Source organism: Watersipora subatra, chromosome 3, assembly GCF_963576615.1.
Source record: "Watersipora subatra chromosome 3, tzWatSuba1.1, whole genome shotgun sequence".
Taxonomy (NCBI): Eukaryota; Metazoa; Bryozoa; class Gymnolaemata; order Cheilostomatida; family Watersiporidae; genus Watersipora; species Watersipora subatra.
In genome coordinates, this window is record NC_088710.1 from 2,292,287 (window position 1) to 2,306,615 (window position 14,329).

Here is a 14,329-nt window from a genome sequence, read left to right on the forward strand (position 1 = left end):
AAATAATCGCTGTGACAAACTGGCTTAAATATTTGTAACATAAACTATCATTTATAAATATTGTCTATAGGGAAATTGAGTATGTAAAAAGTGTTCATTTATGTTTGCAGTATCCATAAACATAGATAGTCTGGTGGCCACAGGGCATTTTCATGTCGTTTTTTTGCCAAGGTGGCACGACAATGGGGTATAACGAATCTTAAGTTTAATGGATAGAATAAAGCATCTCGTAACCTTTTTACTATACCTACCAAAATTATTCTTGTCAAGCAGTGATTATTTGCCATTAAAAGATGGGTAGAAATACATTAATGAGATTTCCCTTGCGCCATGCGCAATTAGCCAAATCAGCCAATCAGCTAGGTAAACATAAATCTATGCATTTGTTTAATACGGGGCGTATTTGCTTTCACTGATAACATTTGTGCCCTTAGTCTGTTTCCGCTGTTCCGTGTTAGAAACTGCCGTATGCGTCGGTTAGTAGTAGCGCAAATTTAGTATCTTCTATTTAAATTGATTACCACAGCTAGCTATTATCGGTTACATAATTCATTATAATCAAGTTTTACATGCTAAGAAGTCAACAAAGTTTTACTAACGGAAAAAGCGATAATCCAAAGTTTTTATGAGATGTAGAGCACCATCTACAAACAGTCAGATTGCAGCTCGCAGTTTTAGTCGTATGTAAATGCCACACTGAATGCTTGAGGAAGATTACTAGTGAGTCGAAATAACAAAGAGCTTCTCAAGTTGCAAAGAATCTCAAACCCCTGAAAAAAATAAGGTAAGATGATAGCAAACTCATTTACTTAATATTTATGAATAATTAATCAAAGATTAAATGCATTGCTTTATTGAAAATCTTGCGTTTCCTTTACTGTGTACTGTAGTCAGTTGGATCAATAAGTGATAGGTGTTGATTATAATGAATCAAACTCTCAAGTCAAATTTCTCAGTCCAGATTTTACATATTGGTTACAAACTATACAATAAACTACTCTCTGTCGTAGGTATTGTTGCTGTGTCTTTAGACACTGACTGTTTCATACACTCAATAGCTTAACTCATTTTGTTTAATTTTTAGGCTAAAACGGTAGCACTATATAACATTATAAGCTACTTATATTATTGGGCTTCATAAATAGAATACCTAAATTGGGTATTTTTTTAATAAACCAGTAATACTGGACTATTTGTAATATAGAATGCCTCTGCTGATTTTTATTAAGACTTAGCTCGCCTATTTACAAAATTGGAGACTGTATTGCTCTTTGAAATGTCAAACCAATATCAACACAAAGTGTAGTACTTTTATGCAAATGTATGATTGTTGTTTAACTGATGGTTTGGTTAGTTTTAAGTTACTATGTTGTGTCATGCAGAACTTATCAGTACTGTATTATTGTGTTATTACACTATATTCTATTGTATTGTATTATAATAGCTGTATTATGTTTTATTGAACTGATTTGAATTGTGTTATAGGATTGATATGTTGCATTATGTTGTGTCATATAATATATATTTATACATATTTTGTTGTACTTTAATCAATTGTATTATATTGTATTGTTATAGCGCTCACGTATCAATTATTACCTTACAGAAGTATGCGATGTATGAGTTAACTAATTATTGTTGTGGTTAAAGCTAAAGGGGGTACATCTATTACTTTTATGTAGGGCTATGCACATTGCGTACACGTTCAAATCAGTATTGTAGCTCTTCCTATTTTCAAGTTTTAAATTTATTGCTACATGCTTTGATAGATCGTTTTTCGGGTAGGTTTTGATCGATAAATATTGCACCATAAATGTATGTCAGCTCTTATATGTCTATATGATCATTTTGTATTTTGAACTCATTGTCTCTAATGGATGTGATTCTTTACATTGTAGTCGGCCGCCAGGGACTTGATATGACAAACATTTCTCCCCATCACCTTAGCCGCTGATCTGCCAGAAACCCTCTTCATACTCGTTACATTGATACCTGTACAACTACTGATTGACAGGCTATACTGTATACCTCATTGGGTACACTGGTTGTGACGCAGACTAACTAACGAATTTAATGTAAACTTAATCTTTTAAATGAAATTATTATTATTAAAATTATTTCTTTTTTATTTAACTGACATCAATATGCGAAATTTCTGGCTTAGCTTTAGATTTATTGTACTGGTAGCATGTTAAAACCATGCAGTATTTTGAAACCATGTATGGTTGAAATGTTGAATGTAACCAGTATGATGGAATGTGTGGTGCAGTATGTTCGATGGCAACCAACTTTCTGGATGATTAATTAATATCATGTCTTTGTATGGGTATCTTAGTACTTATGATGACTAGTATGAAGATTATGAAGACTTATGAAGACTATTATGATTATTATATAACATGTTTACCAAAGTACATAGTCTGTTTATCATGATATATCAAAAACTGTTAATTGATTCTAGAAAGCATATTGCAAAGTATTTAATAAAACTATTACATAATTATAATCTTAAAGCTCATCATCCCCGTCTAATTGATTACCATCCTCAATCTCATCAGTCATTTCATTACTGCACTCTACACAGCCGCATAGACTTGTGCAAACTCTTTTTGCATGAGCAACTGGTCCATTGGACAAGCTGCCTAGGAATAGCTCTTTGCTCATCAGGAAAGCATTGCCCAGAAATCTCATCATCATCTTTACTCCAGACATGGTTTGTGGGATCTGGGGGCACCATTAATGGTTGAATTTTCCACTGCTGTATTGCTGCTTAGTAATGGACCCTCATTAAATGCCGACGGAGAGAACCTTCTTGGTGGAAGGTTTTTTTTCATAAGATGTCTTTGATGAGAACAACCTGTATCTGGCGTCGCCTTCACTTGTAGAATCAGACTTACCATAAAGATGCAGTGTTGAGCGTGTTAGATCGTTGAACAACCTTTTATCTATTAGAATGTGGTAGTTGATTATATTGAATTATGTAATCCATGACAGCTAGCTTTGGAAATCGGTATAATTAGTAAATTAAAGTTTTCGATCATTACTCCAAAGGCCGGCGGTCGCTCGATGAGACAGGAAACTGACAACAAACCTAATTGATATCGGGGTAATTTAACACCCCCGTACTACAACATGACGTAAATGTTGGTCTACGGTTCTGATTGGCTGGTCCGACTGACTGCACACGGCGTAAGAAAAAATTTATTTTTGTATAACTACTCATCATTTAATGGCCAATTACTCTTAGCTTATCAACTAAAATAGCGGTAGGAAACTAAATTAGTAATGAATAAATTGGAAACATGTTAAAAGTGTCAAGCTACCATAGACCCCATCTTCTGCCACCTGTTGACACGAAAATGCCCTGTGGCCACCAGACTAAGAGCTATTTTTACATACCCCTCTCATTGATCTAAGTTCAACAAGGTAATTTGTTGTTATAACAGAAGTTTCATGGTTTTAACTGTGCTTTCTCATTGCGCTTTCTCATTGTGCTTTCTCATTGTGCTTTCTGAAAGCTTGTTGCTTATTGATACTTATAGCTATTTCGTATAAAGCTCTCACTTTTTTTCTCAACTGTCGAGATGAACGCAGCTAATTAAGTCTTTGTCAATAAAATGGATATTCAAACTTTATAAACAACAAACTACTTTATAGATGAAAGGCAAATGAATACAATGAAACATCTTTGACATCAAATGTGTTTGTTATAAAGCAAGCGTCCCGTTTATGTTACCTAAAAACACTAACAAAAGAGATAAAAATATTGAGTAATGGTTTCTGCTGATGCATCACCATGCATGAGCTCATCCACTTATTGAAACCCTGTTTAACCATAACGCACCACTATCAGGGTAAAAACTATCATATCCTAAACTTGTGGAGGAAACAAGATTAGAGCCTGAACCCTTTACTTGTACCCTGATCACTTACCCCTATGCATAGGGAACCAACAAGCACCTTTAACTACCTCACATATCCTACTCTAGGGTACACTATCAGTACAAACTTATATTATCATACTAATATTATGTAACTGATTATCATATTTTATTTTTTAATCCTGATTTCTTTAAAGAGTGTTATTTATACCAACCTTGTAACTACCAACTATTCCAAGTGTATATCTTAGCTAGTTAAAGAAACTCCTAATTTCTACTGTTACTTTAATATTTTATGTCTTTCTGAGTGATGCCTAAAACTGTGAAGGCTGTACTAGAAATGAGATGTTAGTAACATGAAGCATTTTAACTTTATGTTAGTTGCTTTATGCTAGATGAGTTATACTAGTTGTTTTAGGTTGCTGTTTTATATCAGTAGTTTTTGCTAGTTGTTTTATGCTAGTTACTGTGTGTTAATTGCTCTTTGCTAGTTGCTAGTTTATCTCATAGTTGTTCTACACAGTTTGTTGCTAGTTGCCAGTTTCAAACAATGTTAAATTATAAATGTTCATAGTATATACCTACCATCTTCACAAAGAATCAGCTCACTCAGAGTCAGGTAGCTAAAGACGTGCAGCATACAGTACACATCAAGTGTCTCAATCAAGGCTGGACCTGTTGGCTGCCATTCTCTACAAGTTATACAAGTTCAGTCAGCATATTCAATTAATTATCTTAGGACCACAAGCTAAAAACAATCAGTGAAAATTGGTGCAGCTAGTTTAATGTGTTGAATTTGCCCATCATATAGCCTTAAGTTATCAAGATTTTCAAGTGACTTCGAGCTAACATTTACAGCTGGCTTCACGGCTCTTATTATAGTAAAGATCTAAACAAGCATAAGTTACTAGCTTAAATTACTCAAGTCAATTTACTAATTGTGCCATTAGCTAATTAGTCAACTTAGCCACTGACGACTACAAGACCTGCCATTCTTTATAAGCTGTTTTTATTACCCGTGCAAAGCCGGTATTCAACTACTGTTACAAAAAACTAAGAAAGGAGATAAATCCTATTTTAAATTTTAAAAGACTACCAATATTACAAGACTGATCAGTAGTGCTAGAAGATATGCTATAGAACACGATATTAATATGCATGTATTACATATTCTTTCTTACCTTTTCTTTTTTAGTAAACGCTGAACGTCTTTTTTTATGTTAGCTCTCTTAGGTCTCCTTGGAGCGACATATAGCCTGTAGCCCTCATAACAGAGGCCATTTTCAGATGAAGCAACTTCAAATGCTTTCTGTGCAGAGCTCAGAGAAGAAAAGGTGACAAAAGCAAATCTGTAAAATATCAGAGTGAGTTCTGGCAGAAAGCCAAGAGAAATATTAAAACTGAGAATGAGATAACAAAGTTAGGAGATGAAGTGGTAAGAAGTACCTGTTGTTGTTTCGTGGTTGTATGTAGTCAATACTCGTTACTTCTCCAAACACCTCAAATATGTCTGCTAAGTTGGTTTTCCAAGGTGCCTGAAAAATGTATCATGAAAGCGTTGTTAAAATAGTGAAGTATTTCTATCAACAGAAAGTAAACGTAAAAATTTTTCCCTGCCACTCTTATAAATATGCAAAAGTTGCAAATAGTTATAGACAATCACTTTAAACTCTGTGATTGTACAACTTACAAGGAATCTCACGAGCTACCTGTATATAATGAAAGGTTACTATCTGTAATTACAATGAACCAAGGTTTACCTAGGGTGGGCCATCTGTTTTCAAAGCCCCTTTAGGTTAGCCTGTGAACCATAATTGCATGTTTAGCTTAACCTAACTCGAAATCTACGATCTGTGCCCTGCAACCACAGAACTGTCTGTTTATGAGAGTTTGTATGCTTCACATGCTAATTATGGCCAATTATGGACACTCAATTACCTCATTTGAGATGTTAGTCACGTATATTGTTCTCTTCAGCTCTTCTGAACTATCAGTCATCTTCCTTGTATACTTCCATTCATTGACTAACGAAGCTACACCAAGTCACACTCGCTAGTAATACTAACCTGAAGCGACCGTAGTGAAAACTTATTTACTATTGATTGTATAGAAAAGAAGCCGGCTTTAGTCAATCCCTCAATGCAGTTGCATAGAAGAAGGCGGAGCTTAATGGAGTTGTAAGCTGTAGGCGGGTTTTAAATCATTTTCAGTCAACTATAGATTTCAATAGACTCATAATACACTAGAAATTCCACTGTCATACAGTCCACGACCAAAGTGATATTGGAAATAAAGAAAGGGTACTGATGGTTGAGAAATCAATATTAGCAGTCAAATGGCACTGCAGTGCAATAGGATAACTGCAATGGTAGCTGTAATGTACTGGGTGTGGGTGTTATTATATACAACAAATAGCAATAATGAAAGGAAAAGATTATATGTTTTTATCTCTTCCCCTGCAATAGGAGAAATGCAATATTGGCCAGTATTACAAGTAAAATGCACTGACATTAGAATAACCAATATTATTAATATAGTAATAATATAAAACTAATGCACAATTTTGTTTACCTTTCAAAACGTCATAGCTAACAATATCACGAAGTTGTGATATTTATATAGATTTTCATAAAATCTGTACTATGTAGTCATCGCTCTATAGTCATGTAAACTTATAATTAATTATTGTAATAATCTCATAAGAACCGTTAGAAAAAATATCATCGTCATTTCTTTTACTTACACTGCATTGGACATCAGTTAGAATTCCAAAGTACTCAAAAGTTTCCAAAATGTCAGTTACTTTGAAATCGGCAAAAATGAAACGATTTCAGTACTCCTACGTTAATTACAGAAACCTTCAGCAATGCTATAGACTGGGGAAATGTGCACGTTATTTCTTTCGTGAAATGCGCACGACTTGATCGTTCTATTCTCTGTCGCTCGGCGTTTTAATTTCCGGTCTTAACTTTGATAAAAGTGAGGATTAGCAAGTTTTAATAACGATTTTTGGCCAAATAAATCTGTCTATATATGTATAATCCGATCAGATGGGTTAGTTTTAGGAATTTGCGATAACCTTTCAAAGGCTTGGTAACATATGGAAATAGGTTTATATGCGTTTTGTATCATTATTATACTTAAACGACTTTACAGAAAAATAGTTAAATTTGTTGATAAGATTTTGTTACAAGGGTTTGGTGACGGCCGTTAACGGATAATTTTTCGGGAGTTGTGTGCACATGTGCATTTATCATAAATCTCCCAAACCAATCGCTTCGCTCACGTTTGGTCGTGGGATTATAACAGTGTGTTTATAATATATGTATACCTTAAATTGGCTGAATGCTTATAATTGTAACATTGCTAAGACTGTTGGTCCAAAGAATTATCAGGATAATAACTTTCGCGATGCTTTGCTGTCAAATAAAACAATAATTTATGTCCCGAGGCGATAAAATAAATACTATTATACAAAAATATGTCATACACTCTACTCAAGCAGCTCCTATATTTCTATCATGAGCTATCAGTTAAGTCAATAATGCTAGGCGTTCCTTCAAAAGTTAACATCAGAATGTTAACATCAGAAGTTATAATTTAAGTTTAATACAAGAATGTTAATAACATAACCTTAATAACAGAAAAAGTCGGAATGTTAATATCAGAATGTTGATAATAAAATGTTAATATATGTATTTGAAAGTTAAATTTAAGATGTAAATAAGCATTGGAATAAAAAGGTAAAAAGTATTACCTGCTGACAGAAACTGTGTTATTGTTCAGTTCTCAAAACAAATTGAATTTAGCTGTACGATAGGGTTTCTATAATGCTGCCAAGCACATTTTCCTTCTTTAGAGCGCACTTGGTTCTTTTACCCGACTTTTCAAAGTAAAAATATATTCAGGTTATGGGTTGATGAGTTGATAAGGATCAATAGAAGAAAATTGTAAGATAAACATTAAAGATAAGACAACTCCTAGTGAATACATTTGATCAGGTGTTTCATATCTGATGCCTGTAAACCAGCTATCTTATAGATTAAAACTTGGGTACTTAAACCAAAGTTTTGTAGCTGTTCTACAACTGCTGTATTCCATTTCCTTACTCATCTTATGAAAGGTCAATAGCATAACATTTGCAATAAGAATGGTGTACATTAAAACTTGGGTATCTAAGTCAGGGTATCTATCTCCCTTGTTTATGTTATGCTGTTATTTATTGTAATCCATGTACTGCATTGTACAATACTACTAGTGAAATAGTTCAGATATATTTTGGTTTAAATTCTTTTTATTAGGTGTACTTTTTGTTTGTAGTTTTATATAACCTCCATTATCAAATCTTTGATGCTTATCGAGAACAGTGCTGACATAGGTCTCTCGGTCATGAGCATGTGCTAGCACTCATGCACACGCACTCATACGAAAGTGTAGAGTGTGATTAAAGGCATCACTACCAACTAAAAGATGTCTCTGCCGAAAGTAAGAATGTTGGATGATCAAGCCTTATCATCTGATGGCAAACCAGCAGCTTGTAGAACTATAAAATCTGGATGGTGTTCGCTAGGTTGACCTCAATTTTTCAGCTAATTCAGTCTCTTATAAAATACTGCCCTCTCTATTCCTTAAAGGTTGACTTGCAACCAAATTCACATTACAGTTATTTGACATCAACAGATTCACCAGGCTTTACTCTGCTGTGTTGAAAGTGCCAAATATGTGAAAATGTGATTACAAGCTCATAAAAGCTCAAAAACGAACAGTTAATAACAGTCATCACGAAAACGCCGCATTCCAAAACGGCTCAAATGCTACGTAGTTGAACAAAATGGCTCCTGTTTACACTTTCATGCAACCTCAATCGTCGAAATATTTCCACAAATATACTTCACACATTCAATAAAACCATGTATATTGTCCTTACGTATCTATCTCATCATTATTGTGAAACTGTCATTTGAGGACTGATATCTCAAAACCTACAGTAGCATAAAAATTCGTTTAATTTTTTAACCTAAGCTCGAAGAAGTGCATATTGTCATCTGATGAACATGAGGAACCTGTTGGTCACTTGCGGTAGTCGAAAAATGCTGCAGCAACTGTTCGCTCGATTTGGCAGAAAGTATGGGTCACATGATCAGATTATGACTAGATGATTCGACCAGACTGACGTGATACTGTAAAGTAGCGAGCATTTATATTTGATACGGACTTTCCAGTATAGAACTCGAAGTATTTGTCATAAACTAGTGCTACGAGACGTTTGATATCAAACCTTTTATTGGCTTTTAATTTTGCGTGATAACATCACGTGCCAAAACTGTTAGATTGCCATCATAAAGCTCAAGTCAAGCTAACTTTGCGCTATCTATTCTAATATAGCTAAATATTCTAATACAAGTAATGCTTTTGTTTAGCTATTTATTACATAGCCATAGCTCAGGCTTATATAAACTAGGTCTGGAAGGCAACAGTGCAATACATACTATGAGAGTGAATAAACCACATCTTGTGCTATTATTCATACAGGAACATAACAAAAACAATAACCAAACTGTTGGAGTACGTCGGCCAAATAAAAATATTCCAAACTACGGCGTTTTTGTGATGGCTGCAATTAACTGTTCGTTTTTGAACTTTTAAGAGCTTGTAATCACATTTCCACATATTTTGCACCTACAATACAGCGGAGTAAGACATGGTGAATCTTTTGATAACAAATACCTGTAATGTGAATTTTGTTGCAAGTAAATCTTTAACATCTACAAAACCAGTGCATCGTCAAGAAGGTGGTTTTACTTCCAGCACACCCACCGTTACTAGTGCATCGTCAAGAAGGTGGTTTTACTTCCAGCACACCCACCGTTACTAGTGCTACTTTAAAATGAGGTCTATCACACTTTTGTATAAAATCTGCTGCTGTATTCTCCCTCTCTCATGGACAACACACATTTCCATGCATTCATTTAGTATACATATAAATATATTATATGTTATAGATTATATAATGTTTTATAATATTTACATATATTGTATAATATACATATATTATATACATTTTGTATTATATAACAGAAAGCAGTTGTTTTGTAAATTAGCTGAAAGCTAAACAAGCATGAGGAGTTATAAAAGCTCAAATGTAAGAAGTTAGCTTTGTTGTTGCTCTGCTTGCTTTTCAATTAGTGTTTCAACATTGATCATTCTTACTGGAGCTCGATGTTCTGACTAGACACGGACTTAGTCATCGGAAGGGAAGGACTTTGTTTGTAGTTCGTCTTGTAGCAGATTCTTAGAAAGCATTCGGTGAGTCTATTGTCTAGCTTAACTCTAGTCATGGCATCACGTTAGAATGTTACGTGTATGAGTATATGTAAATATAACTATCACAGTGTGCATGACCAGATTTGCATCTATATCTCAAAGCTACGATGTTCCATCGATGAAAGTAACTATTACAGTGTGGATGAGCTTGGTTACATCTATAAAAGTTGTGTGTCATGTTCATGTGTTTGCCTGCTCTTAAATGATTGCTGTATCTACTACTGCTACAGTATTATGCATCTAAACTGTCCATGCTTGTCTTTAGTAGTCCTTTTCATTGAGTAAACTTTTATAAATTACGATTTTGTCTTCTTTCAATCACAATAACTTTTGTTTGAGATTTTCTACAAACTGTGAGTTGATTTTGATGGTATTTGATAATGTAATTGTTCATTGCTCAGGTCACTAGGTGCCTTTACTTTCTCTGTACATAATACATTGTGGGAAAGACTGCTATAAGGTTTTCATTCATTTACCTTAAGATGGAACATTGGAACAGCTTGAATATTGGTTATTTATTGCCAGAATAGTCTAGCAATAAATATATTACTTTATTGCTTTAACTAGTGTAGAGGAAGTAGATGTTAGCTGCTGCAGGTTTTGATAGTTGGTTAAATTTGTTGGCTAAAGATTATGACTGGAGTTTTCCGCTCGGCCTGTTTTATTCGTAACACAAGTAAGAAATGAAACCTGCACTGAAGATTCACCAGGGGATCTTGTAGAGAAATATATAAATAAACACTGCATACAGTTATAAAAAGCATAATAAGATGTGTATGATATAATATAGGACTAGAATCGGACACTTCAGCAATGAAACACAAAGTATTATATTTGATCTGTTAGTGATGATATTGCTGACACATTTCATCATAGTATACTGTACATGTTGTGTAGTGAAAACTTTCATGGTGAATAAGGTAGTTCTAGTTTTTATAATATCGTAACATTCACATTCCAACAATCCTTTTTCTACAGATTCAAAAACAGAGTTTAAGGTTATCAAGAAAGTTTATTTCATACATCATCAGGTACAACATAAATTTATGATCAAGTTTGTCATAATTTAGATCGTTCATTCCTAAAGCTTCGAATTTAATTATTTGAAAATTTATTGATTTATCAATTACCAAACTATTGAGTTCCTAGTAAGATAATATGCGCAGCAATCTTAGAAACCATGGCTAAGTAGCAAATCACCAAGTTGAGTTATCCGACTTTGAAGCTGTACTAACTGAATTTATAATATTGGTAACGATTTTTGCAACACATGGATCCGGACCAATCAAAAAGTAATCTTTCTGAATCTGAAGTCAGTTTAGCCAATAGAAGTCTTCAACCTTTGGACAAAAAGCCTTAAAACCGTTGCTACGCTAAACAGGAAGTACTGAAAAATGGTGTCTGATAAAAGTAATTGATTCTCTTTTGACGACTTTAAAGCTAATTCTGACATTTTGGACACATGAAATGAGTAGTTTAGTATTCCAACTGATATCGAAATTTAATTAAAAGAATAATTATTCGATTAAATAAGATTATCATAACATTTAATTATAAGAATAATTAATTGATTTTACAAGAGCGGATTAAATAGTGTCCGATGGTGTGCAATATGCTACTGTTATTCTTTTTCTAAAGATTTTGTTGGTGATGCTGCCAAGCCTTTTTTAAATATCTGTAAGATTAAGAATAAGTAATACATTTTCTGATAGATATACAGCTATTTCTATGACAGCCAGCTAAAATCTGTTTAGATTTTTAGATTCAGCATAATCTTTTTTATATAAATCTAAAAACAATATCACAATTTAGTTGTTATGACTTGGTCACAATGTTGGTTGCCATGACGTTTTGAAATGTAAATAAAATTGTGCATTGGTGTTCGTTTTTCATACTTTAACACCAGTTTTCCCGGAACTGTTTTTTCACACTAATGGTGAATGTGCATTTAGTTTATTGACCATGAAATCTGCTGTAATTAAGCTAAAATCAATACTTTTTTGCAAAATAACTGGGAGGATTTTCTCCTTCTGCTAGTATAGATAACTCCAAATCTCACACACCTGACTTAACCATGGTTTCTGAGATCATGAACCTTATGTCAAATGTTCATCATACATTTCTCCATGGATGACCAGACTTGTAAAAACTGGTTTGAAGTTTTTATTGCTGTTATGTGTTTTGACAATATTTATGTCAACAAAGAGAAAAAATACTTCATTTAATTTTGTATCAATTTGAAAACATATCCTCTACGTTTTGTGAAATACTGTTTTGCATGAGTTGATATTTGTTTAGTTCATTACACTTTTATAGAATAGTTTACAAAGGGTAAGATATTCGATTGATAGACTACAGCACTGGAACTGATCTACTCTGAATATACCTGCAACCAAACATGGCCAAACCTTGACTTAGAATCGCCAATATATACAGAATTTCTGATGCAACAATATTAAAAGTGAGTAAATATTGTGTAACATACTAAGTACTTTCCGGTATACAACATCAACAAGTACTTTAAACATGGAAGTTTTTTAATTAAAATTAAAAACACTGAGAGATAATGTTGGTGGATGATATGGTGTGTGTTTCTACTATTCAGTCTTCTACTGAACATACAACTTCCCAAGTCTACACATCTGTTCAGGTGTTTGGAAAGTAGCGATAAAATCAAATCTTTTTTTAATCTCTTGTATTTATTTTGTTTGTTCATTAAATTTTGGTATTATGTACCAAAATGTTCATTATAGATTATGGGAATGTTACTCTCACACTAGCAATATATTGAGTCATATAAACACACTCAGATATCCATAAGTTCTAAAGTGAGGGTGACAAGCTAATGCAGGTGCTTAACTGTTTTATCACAAACAACAGTGGCTTAAAACTCTGAGAAGAGATGAAGTGCTGAAGTCATAAGTAGACCTTTGAATAGGTAGGCCTTTGATTAGGCAGACAACTACAACATATAATCCTCCACATGTGTCTGAGTAGTAATAACTGTGGCTGAATACTTGTTGAGTTATCCACTCCCTTTCTTAAGTATCTTCATCTCCACTCCAACTGTATTGTATCCAGTCTATTGTATTCTGTAATCCAGCCCTAGTTCCTATTGTTTCTTATATCATTGTAAGTTGAACTTGAGATTACAATTAAAGAGCTAGCATTCTCTTTAGAATCCTTTAATTTAGTGTCAGGAATCAACAATAACATGTAATTACTCTTTTACAAAACTCTCACCATAGAACTTATTCAGATTAGAAAACTTCTTCTCATTAGTGTGTCACCATTTCTGTGACAGTCGAGGGTCATTCAAAGGTCATCTTATGGAGGTGCTGCTGGTGGTATGCTTTGCAACCCGCAAAAGATATCATCGGCTTTGGGGCTTGTGTGAATATCACACAAGGAGTAAGAGTATGCTGCAACCCAACAGCGAGAGCATGCTGCAATTTATCGGTGAAAGTGAGGTTGGTGTGACAGTTGATGAAGATGTTCTATCTTGTATACTCGATAAAAGTATCCCCGGCTGGCGCGTTGAGGCAAGTAGTTTATCATCACCTGATTGTATCTTCATATTTTTAACAATTGATAGAATTTCTATGTACAGTATCTGAGAATAATTATACTTGAATGTTCTATATAATATTTTTATCTATAAGATCAATGAGTCTGACCTCATTCCACAGCTGAGTACATTCATACCTGTTATTTCTAGTAAACATGCTACCAGTAGATGCATTGTGTACACGGCTGTTCACTGATTGGTGCAAGACTGTTAGTGATGTCAGTAGATTTCTAATATTTTGTCATTTAATTTATTTCAAGCATTTTTTAAAAGTATACGTCTTCCTTAAAATTGGACAGCGTTGCTCTAGTGTAATCTTCATCAAGTCTAATAAAACAATAGCAACTCAAAAACTCTGTCAAAGCTGTGGATATTTTAGTAACTATATATTTAGACTGTAGTTTATAAACAAAATACTTTTAATATAGAAACATCAATAACAAATTATATAAAAACAGATGAAAATACAGTAAAAAAACCAATCACAATCTTTGGCTTTTGTTAAATAACTTTTCTGAGCAATATGCTAGTACCATAATTACGAAAAGATTGTTAA